At 33.9% G+C, this 25,792-nt stretch overlaps 1 protein-coding gene and 1 pseudogene across 2 annotated transcripts in view; both read right to left on the bottom strand.

Moving 5' to 3' along the window:
* The window catches only part of TMEM232 (transmembrane protein 232), a gene marked incomplete at both ends in the record, with an annotated part of 247,838 nt that overhangs the window by 87,045 nt on the left and 135,001 nt on the right, over window positions 1–25,792 (bottom strand). The window lies entirely within an intron of this gene.
* Window positions 515–24,627, bottom strand: LOC308270545 (small ribosomal subunit protein eS6-like; annotated as a pseudogene). The gene is made up of 2 exons: window positions 24,537–24,627; window positions 515–1,292 (listed from the first exon to the last, which is right to left on the bottom strand). The product of its transcript is annotated as a small ribosomal subunit protein eS6-like (transcript).

The raw sequence follows: 25,792 nt of genomic DNA on the forward strand, positions 1-25,792 counted from the left end.
TTAAAATAAGATGATAGAATACTTAAGAGGAAATTGTAATATGAATATACTAAATTTTTAAAACTTTTATATATAGAAAGATATCCCCTAAAAATAAAAAGTTTATATTTGGGGAAAATTTGTAACAACATATTGAGAGAGAGAGAGAGAGAGAGAGAGAGAGAGAGCGCGCGAAATAAAAAGATGTTCATGTAGTTTCTCAGCAGACATACTTCAGCAAGTACTATGTATTTTATTATTTATTTATTTATATTTTAAGGCCTTATCTTATTTATCTGTTACACTTAAAAATTCCTTCTTTTTTTTTTTTTTTTTTTTTTTTTTTTGTAGTGCTGGGGTTCCTGGAAGCCTTTCTACCTCCGGGCTACACTTCCAGACCTATTTTTTTTATTTGGAAACAGGGTCTCTTCAGCCAGTGTGGCTGGCTTAGAACCTGAGTGATCCTCCTGTCTCCGCCTCCCAAGTGCGGGGATAACAAGCGTGTGCCACCTCACCCGGCTACACTTAAAAATTCTTATTTTTGACTGGACTCAGCCTTAAAAGTAGAAGCTTTCAGGGAGGCTAATCTGTGTCTCTTGGCAATCTGCTCTTGGCATTTTATTTGGCTTTCTTCATTCTCTTGGCCAAAAGTTTTGCATTTTCTGCAGCCTCTTCCTTATTTTTCTTGATATACTGTTTCTTCAGAGCAATACCCCTTTTTCAGAACAATACGCAGGTGTTTGTGTTGCAGGGCATGTGGAGTAACAAGACACTGAATCTTGGGTGCATTGGTCCTGGGTTTCTTACCTTTCTTGTTTATGGGCTTTCTGACAACATATAGTCAGACATCTTCATCTTTGAAGAGATTGAAAAGTTTTTGGATTCTGCTGGCTTTTTGGACCACAGGCGATGAGGCACAGTGATATCCTTCAGTCCAGGAATATCTTTCTCTCCTTTTTTAAAAATAACCAAGTTGAGAATGTTCAGATTGGCCTCCGCACTTCAAACAGATTTGCACTTTCTCTCTCCAGTTCTCCTTTGTCTACAACAAGAAGGTGCCTTACTCGCTAGCAGAACAACATGGTGTGAGTTGGTCAGGACACCCTGCTTCCTGGGAAAACCTTGTTTGTCATTCCCACCATTAATCCAGACCACATAACCCTTCCATTCCTCACCCAGAGCGTCAATGGCAACTTCTGTAGCCATAAGCTTCTCCTAAAAAGTACGAAGTTTGCATTCATCCTCCACTTTAATGAGTTTCTGGCAGCCAGTGGCTGAGGAGATATTTAGCTTCCTCTTGGTCCTCTGATCATCTACTCAGCACCACTAAAAAGAGCAGTACTGAATATTTTAAACAAGCTCTGTGCTGGGCTTGGTGGTATATGTCTATAAGCCCAATATCTGGAGGCTGAGTGAGACAGGAGGATCACAGGTGTGAGGCCAGCCTCTGCAACTTGTTGGTGAAGAGTAAATCTATTATTATCATTATTATTTTTGGTGGTACTGGGTTTCCTGGAAGCCCTTCTACCTCTGGGCTACACTCCCAGACCTATTTTTATATTTTTATTTAGAAACAGGGTCTCCTAAGCCAGCACCCGCGGCTGGCTTCGAACCTGCAGGATCCTCCTGTCTCCACCTCCCAAATGTGGGGATTACAAGCGCGCGCCACCACGCCCGGCTAAATCTATTTTTTTAAGGTATTCTTGGGGAAGTGCTACATAGGTAACTCGGCATCTGGCTTGTACTGCAGTAATTTTTGGAGCCTCATCTTAATTTGAGACAGAAATAGACTGACCTCCACATTTACATTGATTTAATAAACACACATATTTAGTACACATAAGCGGGATATTTATTTAACAAATTCTGTCAGTAGAAAGTAGATAATGACAGCTTCTTTCTTTTTTCTCTTTATATACTTTATTTGCTTTTCCACAATATATGCATATTTCTTACATATTCTTAGATTTTTTCTTGTTAAACTTATAAAATGTAGATATTTTCTTGGAATGGGAGAACACCTATAAAGACTGAATACAAATTTCCATTCAGAGATTCGTGATCAGAAAACAATGGGACAGAAATTAAGTAATAAAAATATACATCCTGGCTTGCCAACTCAAGGTACATGTATTTACAGTCTAGTTGGAACTATGTGTCATATATTCACAGTTTTTCCCTTGTTTCTGAAACCCTGACAGGAAATTATTAAGGAAACACAGAAATCTACCTGGATTGCAAGACAGCATAATTTTATTTCCTTTCTATTTCCTGCTCAATGCTTTGGGCTGATAGCCATGTGATAAAATCTTAAATCTGTTTAGTGGTCATATTTCTAAAACTAGATTTTTATGTACACCAAAGAAAGATATCTTCTTTGAGTCATTATTATTTTTGTCATCACAAATAAACTCAGGCATAAAAGTTTCAAAATTATGGCTCTAAATTGATTTTAAAATTATTTAATCTACCTATCCATCCATTTCAATGATATTTATAGGGTCCTCAGGCTCTGCACTATGTGTAAGATAGAGACATGCTTATATAAAGATGCCTTTTTGTTCCTCAAGGAACTTATTCCTTATAGGAAAGATAAAACGGAGATAGAAGGGATTCAATACACATAGAAATGTTTTATCAATACAAGACCACACCATAATTATGTAATTTTATGGTCAAACATTTAGAAGAATAAAAGTGAAAGACTCCTTTTTAACAAAGTATCATTTTTAATTTTTTTAAGGATTGTATATGACTGGCTTTATTATTAACTTTGTAGGTAGTATTGAGCACCTACTGAATGTTCCATTTTTCTCATATGTGTTTAATATTAGAATTCAAGGGAAATCTTACTGGCATATGAGAGGAGCTGTGTTCTTCCTAAATTCTTATATTAAAGGCCTAAATCATAGTACTTTTGAATGAGATTGTATTTGGAAATGGGCCTTTGAAGGATGATTATAATTAAATGAGGTCACATGAGTAGGCTTTAATCTAACTGTCCTCCTACAAAGGGAAATTTTGACACAAAGACATGTCAAGGATTTAAACACACAGAGGAAAGTATGCAGAGAACACAGCAAGAAGGCACTTGTCTCGCAAGTAGGGCTCAGGAGAAATCAGTCCAGTCCACCGACACCCTGACCTTAGATTTCTATCCTCTGGAATCATCAAAATACTAATTTCTGTGGTTTAAGCCTGCTGGGATGTTATTGTTCTGGCATTCTTAACAAACGAATACAGTATGTCCTCATAAAAAATATAGGTAAGAGTAAAGTGAACTGGATTTCATGACATGGATTTATAATTAATATAGAAAAAATTGTGATGATTCCAGATCTTCCCACACTAAGAACTAAATAACAGGCACTGTGATAATGAACAGAATCTTAAGTCTCTTTCAGTGTACAGGTTTCCTTCTTATTGCAATTTTGGCCATGTTGACTTTTTTCCTAAATGAGCTAAGAGATAGATGTGCTTGATGAGTTGTATTTTTTAATATAATAGCATTTGCAGTTATGTAACTTCTTATATTTTGAAGAACAGTAAGATCTTAATTTTCAGATTTGTTGGCTTTATAAGCCAACAAAGGATAGTAGCATAAGTGGTCATTAGAAATAAGAATTTCAGCCAAGCATTCTGGATATACATGTAATCCCAGTACTTGGGAGTCTGAGACAGAAGGATCTCAGGTTTGAGACTGGCCTCAACAACTTACAGGGACTCTCAGCAGCCTAGTGAGAACCTGTTTTAAAATGAAAAAGGCTGGTTGCATAGCTCAGAGGTCAAATGCCCCTGGGTTAAATTCCCAGTACAAACAACAACAACCAAAAAAATAAAAGTAAAAGAGTTATATGAATTTCACTTCTATGACAGCCAACAAATATGATTAAAAAGCATATGTAATATAGGACCTATTGAAAAATTAACTGTATTGACCAACCTCTATTTTTAAATTAAAAAAGATTCTCAAGCCTGTAGTCCTTCTCAGATATTAAAAATAAACTAATATCTGAACAGCATTACACATTTACTGACTATATCCTACTATCTTAGCATAAATGTATTCTCTACAAGAGAGAGAAAATAATTGTTTCCATTGTTTTGGAAACCATGCTTGGTTTGGCTTAGATAGTTGAGCTTCCATAAGAATTTCCAAGCTATGTTTCATAATATATCTTTGTTATATTAATCAGTAACTACAAATAGGGAATGATGATCTTGTCTGAAGATATCAACCACTATTCAACAATCACTATTTGAAGGAACAATGCTAGTTTTGTAAATGCCTTAGTAAAACATTCTGAGAAGGAGTTTGACTTTCTTTGTGTCATTGTGATTTTTGCTCAAGTAATTATATTTAATTATTATGTTTTGCTTGTAAGAAAATTGAAATGTGTAACCATAATATTAGCAAGCATGTTATATAAGCTGTTTGGGGTATGTCAATCATACTGTCCCTTGATTGTTGTATTCACTATTACTCTCTTAAAGAAAATCAACCTCCAACTATTCAGAAGCCTCTCTACTCCCCAAACCCCGAAATCAGTTTTCGAGACATCTGTATTTACTTTGATAAACTGCCTACAAAAAGACAATAATTTCATAATGATGATAAACCATTGTCAATTTATTACATCAACATCCATCAAATGAATTGATTAAATCTACATGCTCATTTTGTATAACAGAAACACAATCACTACAGTAAAACACTGCCATGGGATTAATGTCTTGTACTCTGAAAATGCAAGTCGTGCCTTTGGCTTGGCATTTTATGAAGCAGCAGGAGACCATTATCCTGTGACAACATTTTATTTCATTGACATCTCAAATATATTCTTAATATCCTTTATATTTATGTTCAGTTTAAAATGAGAGGATCAGAATAGGTGTTATTATAGGGGAAAGGCATTCATTATTACATTTTGAATAGCATTACCATCTGACACGTCTCAGCCATAAGAATTTCTTGGCAGGCATTACATCTTTTATTCTTATGTATTCACAGCAAAGATGACTGTATCTCATGCCATGAATTTTTCCTGTGTTAATCATCAACATCAACCCAGTTTCTCATATATCTGGTTTCTACTTTAATTTATATACTGTGGAAATCAATCTGATCACTAAAATGTTAATGAAATATTAAAAGAGAAAAAGTTTTCTAACTTTAAGCCAAAATAATAACCATAAATTTAAAATTTTACTCTACTTTAAAATAGATTTCATTCTTTCATTTTGAAATCACTCTCCTCAGCACTTTTTCACACACTGAATACTAAAGATCTGCCTGTGCATGTAAAATGAAGATATGCAATAATTGTCTTTATAACTCAAACCAAAGGAAACACAACTTCATCTGAAATATCTAAGCAACTGAGGCCATTTTTTGGCTGGAATTTTCCAGAAAATAACTTCAGTTTTCCACCACATTTTACATGTACACATATAGAAACAGACACAAGATAAATTATACAAAATAAAATTCTAAGTGTTAAACTTGAAATGGAAGACAGAATAAGAAACTAAAACTCATTTGTGGGCATCAATATTGAAAGTCTGCGTGTACAGCAAAGAAAATTAACACATTTTTCAAGATGTTAATATTGTAAGGCAATATTTTGAGTTACTGAGTTTCTAGTGAGCCAAAGTTGCTTTGTTTGTGTTAGGCCACTGCTGTTATTATATTTCAGCTAGCTAATGAAATGCTAAGCAGTATTTTGTCTATGATTTGCTAAAGGAAAAGGAGGAAAAGTGTTTTAGAACTATTTTAATTTAGACATTGATTTTTTTTTTTTGCTTTTTCTTTATGGATTAAGAATAAGGTAAAAAGCCATGGTTTGGTATCCTTGGCTATAACTTTATTAAAATCTCAATGAGACTATGATTAAGTCTACAGACCATAACAGAACTAGGAATTCCCAAATAAGTTGTTGGCTGTTTCCAATATATCACAAGCAGTCTATATGGTTTTGTGATTATCCTTTTCTTCCAAGATATAAAGCAGAATGAATGAGTAATATTTTTAAGACCTGAAGTATTAATTTTACTATTTTTTTCTATGTGATATTATCAAAATATATTTAAATATTATTGATTAAGAGGTAGGAAAATATTTCATTTTAGTAATTTCTCTATGTAGAAACAGTATATTACTACATGAATATGCATATTTTATATATTAGCACATAGGTATGTAACTTAAATTTTTACAAAATGAGTTCTATTAAACAATATCTAAATTAAAAAAATAAAATTACCAAAATAACAGTAATAATTTGCAAGTTGATCTATATATTCAACACTAGTATACATACATTCATGCCAGCATTATTAAGACCCCACCAAAATTTGTGGGATTTTTGAATTGTTTTTACAAAAATTGACAGCTTGATTCTAATATGTGGAAATGCAGAAGAACAAAAATAGTCAAAACAATCTTGAAAAAGAATAGCAAAGTTAGAAAACTTCACATTTCTCTGAATTCAAGCTGTGGTACTAGCATCAGGATAAATATGTGATCAGTAGAATAGAATTTAAGGCCCACAAATAGCCCATCTATTTAAGAGATTGATTTTCAATAGACATGTCAAGACAACTCAAGGAGGTGAACAATTGTCTTTTTGATAAATAGCTTTGGGACAACTTAATATCCATGTATAAAATAATGAACTTGAACCTTTACCTCACCTCATATATGGAAATTAACTAAAATACTTATTAAGAAAAGTAGACAGAAAAAAAATTCTTAGAAGAAAAATATATGTAAATCTTTCTTACCATAAATTAGTCAAAACTTTCTAAGATATAATACAAAAAGCACAACAACAGAAGAAAAGTATGTAAATTACATGTCATTAAAATGAAAGAACTATCAAAAATGTGAGAATCAGCCAGGCATGGTGGTGCACACTTGTAATCCCAGTATTTGGGATGCTAAGACAGGAGGATCTCAGGTGTGCTGCCGGCCTCAGCTACATAGTGAGGCCCTCTGCAACTTAGTGAGACTCTGTTCTAAAATAAAAAGATAAAAAATAGGGCTGGGAATGTAGCTTGGAGGTAGAATGTTCCTGGGTTCTATTCCTGGTACCAAAAATAAATAAATAAATAAATAAATAAATAAATAATAAAAAAGAAAGTGAAAATCCACACATTGGTAGAAAAGATTTACAAATTATACACTTGATAAGGAACTTGTATCTATAGTACACAAAGTTTTTACAACTCAATAATAAAAACAATCCATTAAAAAGTGAGCCAATAATTTAAGTAGATATATCTTCAAAGAAGATAAACAAATGGACATTATGGATGTAAAAAGCTCAATATCATTTATTATTAAGAAAATGCATGTCAAAGCATACTTATGTAATGTTTATATAGTCTTGGGTGGCCCTAATTAAAATAAGATAATAGCAAGCTTTGAGATATGTGGGAAACCAGAATTTTCATACATTGCCTATGAGTATGTAATGTGATGCAGCTTCTTTGAAATACTTTAACAGTTCCTCAGAAAGTTACATATAGAATTAACCATATGACCCAGAAATCCTGGGTGATATCCTGAATGATGAGCACTTATCTCACAGTTATTTTGATTTTCATTCCCCTGGTGAATACTTTTTAAATACCTTTTGGTTTCTTGTATATTTTCTGTTGAGAAATGTATATTAAGATCTATTGCCCCTTTTAATTAGTTTAATTTTTCAATTGAGTTTTTTGATATTCCTTATATAGTCTATCAACCCTTATCAAATGTATAGGTTACAAATATTTTATCACATTCTGTAGATTGTCTTTACTCTGTTGATTGTTGACTTTGCTGAACAAGAGATTTTTAGTTTGATACAATCACATTTGTGCATTTTTATTTCCTGTGCTTTTATAGTTTCGTCCAGAAAGTCTTTCCCATACCGATATCTTGAAGCGTTTTTCCTATATTTTAATTAATTGTATGGTTTCAAATTTCTCAGTAATATCTCCACTCATTTTCAGTTAATTTTTATAATGGGTGTAAAATAATTTCATTCTCCTGCATGTGAATAGCTAATTTTCCCTGCACCAAGTATTAAAGGGGAATTTCTATTTTTCAATGCAAGTTCTTGGCACTTTTTAAGAAATTCACTGGGTGTAAATGTGTGAGTTTAATCCTCATCTCTTTCTTTTATTTTATTGGTCTATATATCTGTTTTTGTGTCAATACCATGGTGTTTTGGCTACTGCAGTTTTGTAGTATATTTTGAAGTCAACTAATGTAATGCCTTCATGTTGTTCTTTTTGTTCAAGACGGCTTTGTCTTAGAATTATTTTTTCTAGTCTAGCAAAGAATGTCATTGGTGTTTCGAGAGATATTGTTTTGAATCTATAGACTATGGGTATAATGGACACTTTAATAATATCGATTCTTCCAATCTATGAGCATAAGATTTATTTCTACATTTTCATGTTCTCTTCAATTTCTTTTCTCAATGTTTTGTAATTGTTATGAAGAGATCTTTCAGTTCTTTGGTTAAATTTATTTTTTTTAAAAAAAAAAACATTGTAATGGGATTGAATTTTTCATTTCTATTCCAGATACTTCATCACTGGCAATCCCTTTTATGCTATTTTTATCCTAACTTCTATGAATAAATTTATAAAATGTAATAGTTTTGGGGTAGAATTTGTCATTTTTCACATAAAAGATTATGTCATCTGCAAACAGTAACGTTTTGACTTCTTTCCCAGTGTTGATATCCTTTACTTCTTTCTCTTGCCTAACTGCTCTGGCTATGAATTCTAGTACTAAGTTAAATGAAAGTAGTGAAAGTGTGTATTCTTCTTTTATTCCATATTTTAAAGAGAAAGCTTTCATCGTTTTTTCAATCATTATAACATTAGTTGTTAACTTATTAAAAATGGCTTTTTATATGGAAGTAGGTTTCTTTTATACCTATTATATTTTTCAGAATACCTAGAAGGGAAGTCAAATTTTATCAAATGCTTTTTCTACATCTATTAAGATGGGAAGGTGAATTTTGTGCTTTATCCTGTTGATGTAGGACATCATAATTATGGATTTGCATATATTGAACCATCCTTGTAGCCTTGGTATGAATTCCACTTGATCAATCAAGCATCACTTGCTAAAAATGTGCAAATGACAAGAATAGATATTTCAAAAGTTATACAATTGGAAAGAAAACATGGAAAAATAAACCTATTAAAAATCAACACCATAAATTATTTTTGTCTATCCACTAGACTGGCCAAACGAATAAAGTCTGGCAGCAGTAAGTGTTGCTAAAAATGTGGAGCAATTTGAAGTCTTATAATTATTGCAGAGAATATAAATTAACATAACCAGTTGCGAGACAGGGACAGAAATAACATCTTTAAAGTTATACATGCAATTATACTATGATGCAGCAATTCCATTCCTAGGTAAGTTCTAGAAAAAATAGTACCATGTGTGTACCAGAAGTTTGTATAGAAATGTTTAGAGCAGCTTCATATTCAACACAAGTTAATCTTTAAAAGAATCCTGAATATCTATTAATAGCGGGATTGAAAAATACCTAATGGCACATTTCCACAAGAAAATATTCTAACTCTATGAAAACAATTTGAATTACTATAACTACATACAACAACACAGAGTGATGCCTAAGATATAATATTAATTAAACATAAATAATAACAAATTCTGAGCACTGTATGTAGTAAGGAATATTTTATAAAGCACAAAATCAAGATAAACTGAATGAGATAGTATTCATGGAAATATACATATGCAAAATATTTTCATGAAAAAAGTGAAAGGTATACTTATACTGAAATGTGTCATAATTATTAACTATGAGAGAAGTATAAAGCTGGGATTGTGACTAAAAGAATACATTTTAATATTTGGTTTGAAATTATATGGTAGGCCTGTGGGAATTTATTATTTCTTTAGTATTTATTATTTTAATTAAACTATATAACTGATATTTACATAGCATACATTTTATGAACAATTGTACATAATATGTAGCTTTTAAAAATTAAAAAATTTAGAAGATTATGGCAAAAATAAAAGAGATAGCCTTGGTTTAAACTAAGTCCTTCTGTGTAACCAAAAATAAGTTACAGGACAATGCAACCCCATTAGAATACTAATTTTATTTTTTACAAAATTAGAAAAGGAAATATAACATTTGCATGGAAGCATAGAACACGTCACATAGCAAAAGAAATCTTGAGCAAATAGAACAAAGCTAGAGGTATACTACTAACTGACTTCAAATTATATTAACAACTGTAGTAATCCAAGGGGCATTGTGCTGCCATAACAGCAGGTACATAGGTGAATGGAATAAGACAGAATGTTCTGAAACCACCCCATGCATTTAGAATCATCTGATTCCAGATAAACTTGTCCAAAACATATGTTGGAGAAAGCACAGCTTCTTCAATAATTGGTGGTAGGAAAACTAGTTGTTTATATGCAGAAGACTGAGCTTGACTCTTATCTCTCACCCTGTACAAAAATCAACTCAAAATGGATCAAATGCCTGAAGGTAAGATTTGGAACTCTGAAAATACTAAAAGAAAACATAGGGAAAAACTGAAGGTATTAATTTAAGCAATTTTTAACATGATCCCCAAAACACAAGAAACAAAAGCATAAAGGGAGAGATGAGATGACATTGAACTCAGAAGCTTCTATATAGCAAAGACAAATAAAGTGACAAACTAAAGAGTGTGGAAATTTTTGCAAACTGTGCATCTGACATAGGGTTCCTATTCAGAATATATGAAGAACATAAAAACGCATAAAAAGCCTCACAATTCAGCTTTCATCTTTCTAGGTATATATCTAAAGGAAATTATATGAGCGCATCAGAGGCTCCTGCACATCCATGTTTGGTGCAGCAGTATTCATATAATAACTAAGATGTAGACTACTGGTAGATGAATGGATAAAGAAATTGTGCATTTGTACCCAAAAGAACATTATTCAATCATAAAATTTATGTTCTATTATTTGAAGCAGAGTAAATGGAACTGAAGAAAATTATATTAAGTGAAATAAGTAAAATGAAGAAAGACATATTCCACTTATCTCTGTTCATATACACAAGCTAAAAATTTCACTGTAGGTAGGTATAGTTGTTTATAACTATAGCCCCAGTACTTGGGATGCTGAGACAGGAAGATGACAGGTTCAAGGCCAGCACATTGTAACTTGGCAAGATTTTATCAAATAATAAAAAAGCCTGGGGATGTAACTCAGTGGTAGAATGGTCCTGGGTTCAATTCCCCATATTGCAAACAAAATAAAATTTATTGACATGTATAGTTGTGATTACCAGAAGCTGAGAAGTATAGGATAGAGGGGAAACAGTTAGAGGTTAGATAATACTTACCCAAACACAATAACCTATTATGTATTTTATGAATAACTGAAAGAATGAAGCTTGAAGCCTTCAAAGATAAAGTAATGATAAGGAGGTAGAAATATTAATTTCTCTGACTTGATATAGGTATATTATACACATGTATTAAAATATCATATTATAATAATTAATATATAATCATATATTAATAAATATTTTTAGAAATCTTTAAGGAAATGGAAATGTTAAGTACCCCTATTTGATCACTATATACTATGTACATGTATCAAATTATCAGATGGCAACCTACACATTTGTACAATTACAATAACAATTTAAGCTTGGTAAGGTAGTGTGTCTGTCCTCAGGAGATGAAGGAAGGGAGATTGTTTAACCCTAGGAGTTTGAAGACAGCCTGGAAAACATAGCGAGGCCCTCTCTATATAATCATGATAATTATTGTAATAATAATATCCTTCCATGTCAATTTTCTCTTTCATTTATTCGAGTTTTTCTGAAACTTGGGTGCATATTGCAGTCACCTAATGGATTTTTTTAAATAATGATGTCTAGATTCCAATTCTAGAGCATGTGATTTAGCTGGGTCTTGACATCGGGCTTAATAAAAATTCTCTGAGGTAAGTCTAATGTGCAATAAGGTATAATAACTAGAAATATATTCTAAAATAATAATCATGTTTAAGAGGTTATCTCACTTGGTAAGAAAAATAAATGAAAATGTACTTGTAGATTAAATAAAACATTACATTTAGCAAAAATGTCCTACTTTGTAATAAGGGAATGTTGAAATAAAAACAGAAGGCTTTATAGATACTCAAATTATGATTTTCTAATCCAAAAATGTAGGTAAGGCAAGAATATATATTAGTATAAACATTATGGTAACAAATGCAGTATGAAATTGAATATAAGATTTTATTTAACTCCAGGAAACAAATACAGATATTACAGATAGACTCTGAGAATAAATAGAATAAACGACACCAAATTAAGGCTAAATTGGTAACATTTATATTTATTAGGACACAAATAAAAGTGACCTGGTGATTTTGGAAGAGTGATGAATATATTATTAAACATAAATTGGAGAAAGTAAATATTTGTTAAGTACAAAAAGAACAAATGTATACTTCCCTTCCTAGAAAAGACCAATAGTCTATAATACTGTCAAAGAAATAATGAAACTTCAAATAAACATTTCAGGCACAGATGTGTTATCCTTTCTGCATTATGTTTTTTTTTTTTTTTTTTTGGTGGTGGTACTTGGGTTCCTGGAAGCCCTTCTACCTCCAGGCTACACTCCCAGACCTATTTTATATTTTTTAAACAGGGTCTCTTACACCAGCGCGGCTGGCTTCGAACCTGCGTGATCCTCCTGTCTCTGCCTCCCAAGTGCGGGGATTACAAGCGTGCGCCACCATGCCCGGCCTGCATTATGTTTTAAGTTAAATATAGTTATTTACAGTTTAATCCTGTGATTTCTTAGGAAAATTGCATTCAAATCATAAAATTATAACAAAAATTTCACTCACATTATTTTTAGAAACAGAAGTTTTCCTAAAAACTCTTATAGTCTTATTGATAATTTTATTTTGTAATTTATTTCAAACTTTTATTTTTACATGCTAAAAATTAGATAATCTTATATTTACTTGTACAATATTCAAACTCCTCAACAACTTAAAATGACTATGAATGCAATTGTATTTCACAAAAGTAAAAGTAACTTTTTCATATTAGACTCTGAGCAAAGAAGCTGTCAATAATTTTAATGAATCGAAACTCATAAATAATGTTATTCATCTAGAGTCCTGGGTTAGCAATTTTTATATCTGTGAAGCCTTACATTTTTATTCCAATGTTGCATTTGTAGAAATTGATTTAGGATGCCATCCTGTGGTATAACAACTATGTTGGAAAAGTAAATGCACACTGGCGCAGAATGTGCTTCTATTATAGCAATGCTTCCATTTCCTTAATAACATGTAGCTCTGCTTACGAATGTGTAAGGGAGTAGATTGTGCAGGGAAAAGCCACATGCGGTTCCTTCTTAACTCTTGTTTGCTAGGTTCATAAAGAGGAATAGATAGTACAAAGCAAAATTTTGAGAACAACAAAGTCAGGATGACTCATAACCTCTCCATTTCAAAATTTAAGTGTTTGAACCAGTTTGATAGTTTGGGGCTATCACATACTACCAATTTCAGGGGAAAGACATTATACTTTATCTTCTTGGTACGGAAGAATCTAATTCTATGTCATTCTGCTTCACTCAAAAGAGGGAACATAGAGAAAGAAAATGAATAAATTCATACTTTGATATTCACAGAGAAGTGTCCTGTCCTGAATCTACTTGTTTGACAGGAAGAGAAACAAAAATATTGGATTTATGGGAGCTGGTCAGTAACTTTCTAAGTGATCAATAAAAATTCAGTTAACTAAGTAGCCTTTAGTTACTCATCTGTCAAAGAAAGGATTTGAATCAGATATATGTATTCCTCTAAATCAATAAACTCTATATTTTTTATCAGCTGGGTGTGGTGGCGCATGCTTGTAATCCCAGTACTTAGGAGGCTGAGACAGGAGGATCTGCATTCCCAGCCAGCCTCAGCTCCATAGTGAGGCCCTCTGCAACTTAGTGAGACCCTATTTAAAAATAAAGAATAAAAAATAGGGCTGGGGGTGTAGCTCAGAGGTAGAATGCCCCTGGGTTCAATTCCCATCAACACACACACACACACACACACACACACACACACACACACACCCTATTATTAATACCTATTATAAATTAGTAAACAGGTATTGTAAGACTATTGAAGAAATAAAGAAAATATGTTGGGGAGTAAAGCACAACTCACAGTGCACAAAATAAATAAAGTGGCAAATGTTTTCTGGACTAAAAACATACTTTTTTTTTTTAGTACGGCCTTCATTTTTTATTGGGTGCATTGTAATTTTCCATGATATTGTGGTAGAGAGTGTTAAAAAAAATACATGCACACAACTCTTTTCTCCCTCCCACCGGTTCTCTCTGGCCCTCACTCTATCCCTCAAGTCTCTGAGATTGGAATGGGCAATTTTGTAAATGTTCATGGCATTGTTTCTCTTATGCATTCTTCATGATTTCATCTCCCCCTAATCATCCTCATTCACTCCCCTGGAGTCTCTGCTCATCTGATGTTGCCCTTATTTCCTAATAGCTCTCTAGTTTCCACTATAAGAGAGAACATAGGAACACATACATCTACACATTCTTTGGGACTGGGTGTACTCGGTTTAATATTCTCAAGTTCTGTCCATTTTCCTGGAAATGGTGTAATTTTGTTCATCTTTATGGCTGGGTAAAATTCCATTGCAACCACTCTGGAAAACAGTATGGAGGATCCTCAGAAGAATAAGAACAAACTTACCACAGGATCCAGCAATATCACTTCTGGGTATCTACTCAAAAGAAAGAAAACCAAACTATCAAACTAATGCATGCGTATCTATGTTCATAGCTGCACAATTCACCATTGACAAATGATGGAACCAGCCAAGATGTTCATCAACAGATGAATGGATTACAAAACTCTGGGATATATACACAGTGGAATTTTACTCTGTAATAAAGAAAAATACAATCACATCATTTGCAGGGAAATGGATGGAACTGGAAGATAATATGCTATGTGAGATTAGTCAGTCACACAAAAAAATAAGAAATTGGATGCTCTCCCTAATATGCTAAATCTAGGGAGAAAATGGGAGGAACTCTATATGAAGAAGAAGATTCTATAGATGAGCAAATAAGGCAACCTAACTGAGGAGATGGAGGGAGGAAGAGGGAAATTCTCTAATGCATATGATGTACTTTAACAAACATCAATATCAATCACCAAGTGAAACATGAAAAGAAGGGAGGGGAAAATAATGGGTGGGAACTGGGTAAGGACTAATTGGGTGATGTGTGCATGTATGTCTCCACCATCTTGCATCCCATTAAAATTTATGAATACAATACACCAATAAAAAATAAAAAACAAATAGAAATAAAAATTTCATTGCATGCATAATACCAAAGTTTTGTGATCCATTCTTCCACTGGTGGATATTTAGGCTGATTTCATAGTTTGGGTATTGCAAATGGTGCTCATATGAACATGGATATACAAGTCTGATTATAATATTTTTATTTCATTTTCTTTGGGAAGATTGCCAAGGAACACTATCGCTGTGTCATATGATAGTTCCCTTTCTAATCTGAGAAATCTCCATATTGATTTCCAAAGTGGCTGTACTAGTTTGTAGTCACACTAACAGTGTGGGCGGGCTCCTGTTTCCCCACATCCTCCCCAGCATTTATTATTATTTGTGTTCTTGATGATTATCATCCTAACTGGAGTAAGATGGAATCTCGAGCGTAATTTTGATTTTTATTTCCCTGATTGCTAAAGATGATAGACTTTTTTCATATATTTGTTGTCCATTTATATTTCTTCTTTTGAAAGTGTCTATGTAGTTCAGTTGCCTATTTTTTAATTTGGTTATTCACTTTTTTGTGTTAAGATTTTTAAGCTCTTTGTGTATTCTAAATGTTAAACCTTTGTCTGATGGGAAGGTGGTAAAGCTCTTCTCTCAGTTTGTAGAATTCTCTCTCTGTAGAATCTTGATGATTTCCTTTGTTGTGCAGAAGCTTTTTAAATTTAATGCTACATCAGTCATTAATTCTTGCTTTAATTTCTTGGGCTTTCAGCATCTCATTGAGGAAGTTCCTACCTAAACTTATTATGTTGGAATGTTGGACCTATGTCCTCTTCCAGAAGTTTCAAAGTTTGTGGTCTAATTTATAGGTGTTTGAACCATCTTAAGTTGACTTTTGTGCAAAGTTAGAGGTTAGGCTTTAGTTCCATTTTTCTACATATGGAAAGCCAGTTCTCTCAGTAGCATTTATTGGAAAGGCTGTCCTTTCTCCAGTTTATGTCTTTGGCATCTTTATCACATATCAACTGGTTAAAAATATGGGACTTTGTTTCTGAGTCTTTTATTCTATTCCATTGGTTTATATGTCTGTTTTTGTGCCAATACCGTGCTATCATTATTACTATCACTTTGTAGTACAGTTTGAAGTCTGGCATTGTGATGCCTCCAGCATAGTTCTTATTGATGATAATTGCTTTGGCTATTCTGTGTGTTTTGTTTTTCCTTGTGAATTTTAGAACTGATTTCTCTAGGTCTGCGAAAAATTATATTTTGATAGAAAAGAACTGAAACTGTGTGCAGATTACATGATCCTTTACAAAGAAGATCCAATAAAGGTAAGTAACAGTTTCAGCAAAGGAGCGGGATACAAAATCAAATTATGAACATCATTAGCATTCCTTTACATCAATAACAAATCCACTGAAAAAATTTTCAGAAAATAATTTCAGTCACAATAACCTCAGAAAAGATAAAATGCTTAGTAATAAATTTAACTAGGGAAGTGAAATACATCTAAAATGAAAATTACAAATTAATAAAGAAAAATTGAAGAAGAGTTTAGAACATGGAAAGACCTCCCATGATTTTAGATAGGCAGAATAGCCGGGCGTGGTGGCGCACGCTTGTAATCCCCGCGCTTGGGAGGCAGAGACAGGAGGATCGCGCAGGTTCAAAGCCAGCTGCGTGCGCTGGCTTAGGAGACCCTGTTTCCAAATAATAAAAAAAATGTAAAAATAGGTCTGGGCGTGTAGCCCGGAGGTAGAAGGGCTTCCAGGAACCCCAGTACCACTAAAAAATAAAAAAAAAAATAGATTGGCAGAATAAATATAATCGAAATGGCCATTCTACCAAAAGCTATCTACATACTCAACACAACCCCTCTGAATATACATTTCAAAGAAAGGGGTGATGACCTAGGAAGACTAGATTGCTCTCAGAAGCTCTGTGAAGACTTGTGAGAACGAGCATCTAAATGAGCGAGGGAGAATTCACACCTAGAAGAAAAACCAACACTGGAAATAAGTAAATAGAAACAGGGACTCTGTACACTAACCGAAAGTGTTTTGTGTAGTCTACGGATATCTTAATAACAAGGAAATGTCACATAAATATCCATACTTTCAGTTTCTGAAAGTACAGATCTGGCAACAAGCTCACTAAATGGCAGAAGCCAGTGAGAAGGACCCTTCACATTATACCTGCTTCTCTGTTTCACCTCCTCTGCCAGAGACTGGCAGTGTTTTTCTTTCTGTTTTCTTTTTTCTTGATCCAGTGGTTATCCAGGAGCATACTGTTTATAAGTTGAAGGATACTCAAATAAATGGAAAGATACATCATGTTCCTGAACTGGAATAGTTCATACTGAGCCTGGTGGCTCATGCCTGTATCCCAGTACTTGGGAGTCTGAGACAGGAGGATTATGATTAATAAATAGACACGGCGGGTTCCGTCTAGTATAGGTGATATGGATGCCTTTATTCGTACAGTCGGCCACCCCCTATCGCGGGTAACTCCTTCCCCACCCGCTCCCGAGGGCCTGCGGGAACGGCGAGCAAGAGAGCACAAATATAGGAGTAAAAACTATGAAATTACTAGAAGGAAACATAGGAATATTTCATGACATTGGACTGAGCAAGAATTATTTTTGATAAAATTTCAAAAGGATTGACATCCAAAGCAAAAGTAGATGAGGATCCCTTTGAAATAAAATGTTAATAAATAGCAAAGAAAAAGATCAACAGAGTTGAGAGACAAGCTAAAGAGTAGGAGATTACATCTGCAAACTATGTATTTAACAAACTATACACATATCTGCAAACTATATATTCAAAATATATACGGAATTCAAATAACTATGTAACAACAATAAAAACATAAATAGCCTCTTATAATGGCAAAAGACATGGATGACATTTCTCAAAAGAAGGCACAGTACTTGGAAGGCTGAGATAGGAGGATTGTGTGTCCAAGGCTAAACTTAGCAACTTAAGGGAGGCCCTTGGCAACTCTGTGAGACCCTATTTCAAAATAAAAATAAAATATAGCTGGGAGTGTAGCTCAAAAGTGGATACCCCTGTGTTCAATCATCAATATAAATAAATAAATAAATAAATAAATAAATAAATAAATAAATAAATGTAATTAAAAATAAATTTTAAAATAAATAAATAAAAACAAAAAGTAGTAAGTGAAGAGAGTGAGTACTTTTATTTCCTCACATTTTAACTGCATATATCTGTCGGGGCCACTTGGCTAGACCAGGATGGGCTGTGGCTCAAGGCGCTTAGGCATGTTGCCAAGTCACGAGGCTCACGAGGCTGGCGGTGCCCTGAGCCTGCGCAGTGAGCCCTATCAGGCGCCCTACGGATGATCGGTGACGCAGCGCCTTGTGCTACCACCAGCCCGCCTATGAGAAGGTTAGAAATGTGCATGCCCTACCTGTGGGAAGCTTGGGGTTGGTGGGGTGATGAGGGAGGGGTTATGAGACTGATATATATTTGCTTGCTGTGCGCATTAAAGGAAGGAAGTATCATCAACAGACCCAGCGTTTGTGTGTTCTTTCCCAGGGCTCTGCAGGACGGAGCCTTAGGGACATGACATATATCGTATCAACCTAAGTTAAAGACACTTGAAATATGAATGAGAAATTATGTAGAGTACATGTAAAATAAGGTATCCCAAATCTAGAAGGTTCTATGCTTTTTTAATATTATAACATGAACTACATATTAAAACAAGAAGAAAACAGAAAAGTCTATTTTATTTCCCTATAGCAACATCATTTAACTTCACATAAGAATAAAGAAGCTGATGATAAAACTGGTTTAAAAATAACAACAGCAAATTAATTATCCTCCTGAACTGAGGCTGTGCACTTTAGGATATATACCTCACTCTGCTGTGTCTGGCTCTAAATCTTCTGGCTATTTTCATAAGAAAAGTCTTAATATTAAAAATAATCATTTTCTCAGTTCCAGTTCTGGGAATGACATATCAGCTTAATTTGAATTACCCTCCCTGGAGTGAAAATCATAAGCTCTGGAGAAAATACAAAAAAAACCAACTATTCAAAGCACTGGAAAGCAACAAAAAGCAGGTAGAAGTTGAAGGGGGTTCAAGTCCTGGGAGGCTGGGAAGGCCACTGAGTGATAAGATCATTAGTGTGACTTCCCTCAAGGGAATGCTCCAGTCTCCCTGTATGGAGATGGCAAATACTCAAGGGAAACCCTGCAGGCTGATTGCTTTAGGTGTCAGATGTGTTCAGGTCTTTCAGAATGGCTGAAAATTAGCAGACAAAATTTCTGTAAGCAGAGCACCATGGAGGATGAAGGCAGAACATCTGCTTATAATCCCCCTTCAGATCCTTGGGTGATCTGTGAACTGTGCATATGTGGGAGAGACCCGAGGAGCAGAGCAGAGTGACAGCTGGCAGGCTCAACAGCTGAGAAGAATGCAAGCTGTTGACCACCTCAAGAAAAGTTTAGTGTTTTTGCTTACTACTCAGTCTGCGGAGTCTGCCAAAAACTTTTAGCTGACCATCAAACTCCAAGAGACTATACCTTAAGAGTAAAAATATTTTCCAGTACCAAGGGATTTTTTCCATTACTAAGGACTAAAATAGAACAGTCTCTCCCAATAAACTGAAAGCTGAATGTCCACAAGTTCAAGGTGATCAGTCAACAAATTGCTGGCTATGACAAAAGTCAAAACTATTTTTGTTACCAGAATTCAAAGTCTCTACAATGCTATTTTCTATTATATGAAGTTGTGTAATATAGTAAGACTTTGATATGTTGAAGAAGCTTACTATACCTTAAACAACCACTAAATAAACAAAAATAAAATAAATGTATTTTAAATAGCCAGTAGATTTATATGTATTCTTATTAAGTTTTTACATTAAATATAAATGTATGAGAGATTCCAATTGAAAAGAAAGAAATATCAAACTGGATTTTAAAACCTAAATAAATGCTGTTTAAAAGGATATTTTACTTTTTTGTTTGTTTGTTTGTTTGTTTGTCTGTTTGGAACTGGGAATAAAACCCAGGGCATTGCATTTACAAGACAAGAGCATTAGTATTTCCCAGACCTAAAAGAATATGGTTTTTTTTGGGGGGGAGATGGAAACTGGGGCATTTGATCTTCAAGCTACACCCCCTGCCGTATATTGTATTCTTTATTTTGAAACAAGGCCTCACTAAGTTGCAGAGGGCCTCATTAAGTAACTGAGGCAAACCATGATCCTATGGTCTCAGCCTCCCAAATGCTGGGATTATAAGCGTGTGGCACCACACCTAGCTAAGAATATGTTTTAAAGAAAAAAACACAGATAAGGTGAATGGAAATGTGTAGGGGATAAATAGAGAAAGAGAAAAAGGGGGGGTAACATATATGTATAACGGAAAAGCTAAGCATTAAAATTGCTATGAAACGCCGGGTATGGTGGCACACACTTGTAATCCCAGCGTTTGGGAGGCTGAGACAGGAGGATCTCACAGGTTCAAAGCTAGCCTCAGCTGCTTAGTGAGGCTCTCAGTAACTTAGTGAGACCCTGTTTTCAAATAAAATAGAAAATAGGTCTGGGAGTGTATCCTGAAGGTAAAAAGCCTCTGGGTTCCATCCCCAACATATTTAAGAGTTTCAATAAGCAAAAAACAAACAGAAATGTGACATAGTCAAGTCTACAATTATAGTTGAGAATTTTTATTCCCTTCTCTCAATAGATTAAGCCAAAACTTTTAATAAATATAGAAAAAAACTTAATTATCAACCACACTGACCTGATTTTACATATAGAACACCACTTACAACTATAGAATATATATTTTTATGTGTTTTTTTTAGTATTCATTAATATGAAGTGAATGTTAGGCTATGAAAAGTTCCATTAAATTTTTTTAAAAATTGAAATTTGATAAAGTATGACCTCTGGTAAGATTAGAATTAAATGTGATATAAATAAAATGATATCCACACAATCCCCAAATATTGCAAAATTTAAAAAGCCTACTTCTAAATAGCCATGGATTATATAAACCACAAACATATTAAGGGACTACTTTGCACAGAATTATACTGAAAATACAACATTGTAAAATAGAACTTAGAGGGAAGTTTATAGTTTAGAGGATATACTTTAGAGTGATAAACCGGGTCCCTCCCTTCCCACATGTGATCTCTCAGCAGGGACAGGAGGCAGAACCCTGGAAGCAGAGCTATCCTGAGACTGCAGGTGCCTTGAGGCATACTTGAGATGGTGAGACTACAGATGTCGTGAGAGAATCAGCATTCCCATGCATAGTCCCACCCCCAAAATACTGGCTTCAAAGCAGAAGTACTTCTGCTCCACCACATGGGCAACTCAGCAGGCCAATCTGGACTGTGCGGCGGGACTCTCCAGTTAGACGGCTCATTGGTCTCTTCCCCCGACCCACTGACCTCGCCCCGAACCCCAAACCCCAAAGGTGCTGAGTTCTTTCAGATTAAAGCAGATTTTTGTTACCTCGGTGGGTTCTTTGCCTCTTTCGCAGTATCCCCAAGCCCCAACACCCCCAGTTCAATCTTTCAGTGAGTAGTGTTATATATGTAAATTCAATTCAGTGTGGTTGATAATTAAAATTTTTTCTATGTTTATTAAAAGTTTTGGTTTAATCTATTAAAGAGAGAAGGCTATAAAAATTCTCAACAGTTTTAAAACCAATGATCTAATTTTCTACCTTAAAAATTTTTAAAAACGTATTTTTAAACTAAACAGAAGGAAAGAAAAGTAATAGACAATAAAGAAAAAAAGAAAAAAAAACTAGTAACAATGGGGTAATATGACCAAGAGGTAGTCATAACAAGTACTTTAAAGATCTAAGGACTCAGCTGGGATATAACCTGCACTTAAGGGTGAAGACAGTAGGCTCACTACCACGTGATATAGCTGGGATTAGAGACCTGAAATGACCAATTTGTGTTGTGAAAGTGCAAGGGTTTGCTTTTCCATCTAGAGATACATATAGTTCTTCTATGTGCAAAGAACTTTGGTCACTTTTCTAAGTCCTTATGAACAGGTCGAGATACAAGATACAAAATGATATGTGTTTTTTGCAAAGCATTCTTTATCTTTTTAATTTTTTTTTAGAAATGCTCATTAGATTTCTGAAATAAATTTATCCAAGATATCCCCCTAGAATGTTTCCACTAAAGTAACTGAGAGTCTTTCCATTGTGGACTCTAGCAAAGAACAAATGATTTTAATAATAAATGGTCCAAACACCTTTTACCTGCTTAATTTGGAACGGGAAAAGAAAATAATCTGCTTTTTGTTGTGCTAACATGCACTAAATAAAAATGCTAAAGAAACACTTGAGCTAAAAATAAATCACAATCTAGTTCATTAAACCTACAGAATACAAAATAATGGCATCTAAATCTATTAATTAGCTTCTGTTTATAAAGGAATTGTAAGAGAAAAGTAGAGTGTAAATACTAATTGGTCTCATTATAATTAATCATTATACTTTATTTTTTGGTATTATTATATAGCCCTGAAGAGAGAATTATAATGACATTTTAAGTATAATCAAGAATTAAAACTTTTGAATGCCTACATTAAAAATTACAAGATAACATTTTGTGAAACAAACTTATTTTAGGGAGGTGTAGCCTTAAGATGAATGTAGCACAGGTGGGCATTTCAAGAATCTCAGGGTGGATATAATTTAATAAAAGAAAAAAGGAAGCCAGGTGTGGTGGTGCACGCTTGTAATCCCCACATTTGGGAGGCAGAGACAGGAGGATGGCAAGGTTTTGAAGCCAGTCTCACTGGCTTAAGAGACCCTGTTTCCAAATAAAAATATAAAAAATAGGTGTCTGGAAGTGTAGCCCGGAGATAGAAGGGTTTCCAGGAATCCCAGTACCACCAAAATAAATAAATAAATAAATAAATAAATAAATAAATAAATAAATGTAATAAAAGAAAAAAGGACTCAAAGATCCCAAAAAGCCCCATATGATTTGGTTACATTCCTGAAATAGCCACCTTAAAACTAATTCCACAACCCCAATAGTCCTTAAAATTCGAAGTAACTGTTGAAAGAAAAATTCCTTCAGATATTGTAAATGAATACCTCAAATGTCATTTGTTGAAGTCAGCAGAGTATAAAAAAGGTGGTTTATGGGAAACAAGTACCATCAGAGGTGGAAAAGTGCTCTTCCATATTTAACAGATTTATTTTGGTCTCATCCATTTTGAGAATCATTCAGGAAAATAAAATTTTGTTGAATTTTGTTGAGTTTTTAATAGAACTGTATTAAATTATTCTACAGCTAGTCAAATAATATGATATTCCTAAGTGGAAAAAGTACATGTCATATAAAATAAATTTTAAGTTTGAGATTACTATTAAAATAATAATTTTTCTTATTATTGAAAATTTTATAAGAATAAGATTACTGCTACAGAAATATATTGTTATCATTAAGATGACAAGTATCATAATTATAAAAGCAGAAATAATATTTTTTTCTAAGATTTTCAGTGGCTTTTTGAATCTTTTATTATAAAAAGTTTTAAGGTTTCTGTATGCATGTTTGGAAAAACAAATTAGATACATGAAAATACTTATGTTAAAAAATTCTTAAAATTGAAGACCAACTTCAAGAGTCTGACCTTTTTGAATTAATGTCATTTAAAAATATCAATGTCATTTTATAAATGTTATCTAATTTTCTTTTCCCAATGAATTGGTCAAATGTTGCCCTCATCAGGCCAGAAATAGTTTACCAATGAATTTCTGCATTTGCCAGGGGCTGAAATTATGACCAACTCACAAGAGTGTAGACATAAACCAAAATTCCAGTCACCTATTAAGAAGAACAAGTTCCAGCCAAATAACTCTCAACAAAAAAATTAATGTAAACCTAGGTCATTTTTAAGACCAGTTTTAAATTTTGAAAGAGAGATAAAAAGAATAAGAGAAATATCAATTCAGTTGAGCCATTGCCTTCAGACCAGATCCTTTCTCTTTTAAGAGTAAATTGGTTCTTGTCACTCTGCTGGCTTGATAAAACCTTCCAGCGACTTTTTTTTTTTTTTTTTTTTTTTTTTTTGCACTTTGAATAAAGCTGGAACTCCTTATTTGGACTGATGAGCCCTGCAAGGTCCGGCTTCAGCAAGGACCTCCTCTCCATGTCCCCGCTGCAGGCATACTGACCAACTCTTAGTGACAGCGCATTCTTCTGTTCCCTTGCCCACCTTCTCTCCACAGACAGGCTCATGCTCTTCCAGCAGGTCTCCACCTACAGTCATTCTCTGTAAGGGATCTTTCCTGATGTCTAAAGTAGACTTCTCAAAGTATGTTCAATCTTATCACCCAGTTAATTTCACTCATGGGACTCAATCTGCAATGACTTCATTTGCTCATTGACTTTTTCGCCATCTTTATTAGATTAGAAACTACATGAAATTGTTTGCTCCTCTATTCCTAGTACTTTGGTACATGCCCTACAATATAGATTTCAGTTATGTTTAACTTTCATGTGTGTGTGTGTGTGTGTGTGTGTGTGTGTGTGTGTATCTTTTTTGCTGTACTGGGCATTCTACCTCCAAGCTATACCCCTAGCCCTATTTTTTATTAGTTGTTTTGTTATTTTATTTATTATTTATTTATTTATTTACTTATTTTGGTGGTACTGGGGGTGGAACCCAGAGGCTTTCTACCTCCAGGCTATACTCCCAGACCTATTTTATACTTTATTTGGAAACAGGGTCTCACTAAGTTCTTGAGAGTCTCACTAAGTAGCTGAGGCTGGCTTCGAACCTGTGTGATCCTCCTGTCTCAGCCTCCCAAGCATGGGGATTATAAGCATGCACCACCATGCCCGGCTTTTATTAGTTATTTTGAAACAGGGTTCCACTGAGTTGCAAAGGATCTCACTAAGTAACTAAAGCTATCTTCAACCATGATCCTCCTAACTCAGCCTCTTAAATGCTGGGATTACAAGTGCACTCCATCACACTCGACTTGTTATTTATATATATATTTTAAACCATTATTCAAAGTTTTAACAAAAGTCACTTAGATAGGTAGACTGTTCTATCTCAAAGGCCATTTTTTTCTTATTTTCTGAATCAGATGGAAACACTGAAAGTAGTCAAGAGTAATTACATTTTAGAAATCTCTGGAAAGGAAAGACTACGGGATTCTCTGATAGATTGACTGTGGAATGTGAGTGAAATTAGTCAGATTATTTTAATATCTGAGTTAATGAAATAATAGCTTCTAATTTATTGGAAAAGTAATGAGGTTAGCAGCTCTGAGTGAGAAAGTTGAGTTCAATTTTGAATATGTTAAATTTGATGCATTTATATATCTGCTTAAAATGAAAACAAAATGTAGGTGATTACAAACCTGGGTACACAATGAAGCAGAAGTTTAGGCTGTTAAGAGACCACTGGAGACTGATATAATGAT

Source organism: Muscardinus avellanarius (assembly GCF_963383645.1).
Source record: "Muscardinus avellanarius genome assembly, chromosome: 1".
NCBI classification, from domain to species: domain Eukaryota; kingdom Metazoa; phylum Chordata; class Mammalia; order Rodentia; family Gliridae; genus Muscardinus; species Muscardinus avellanarius.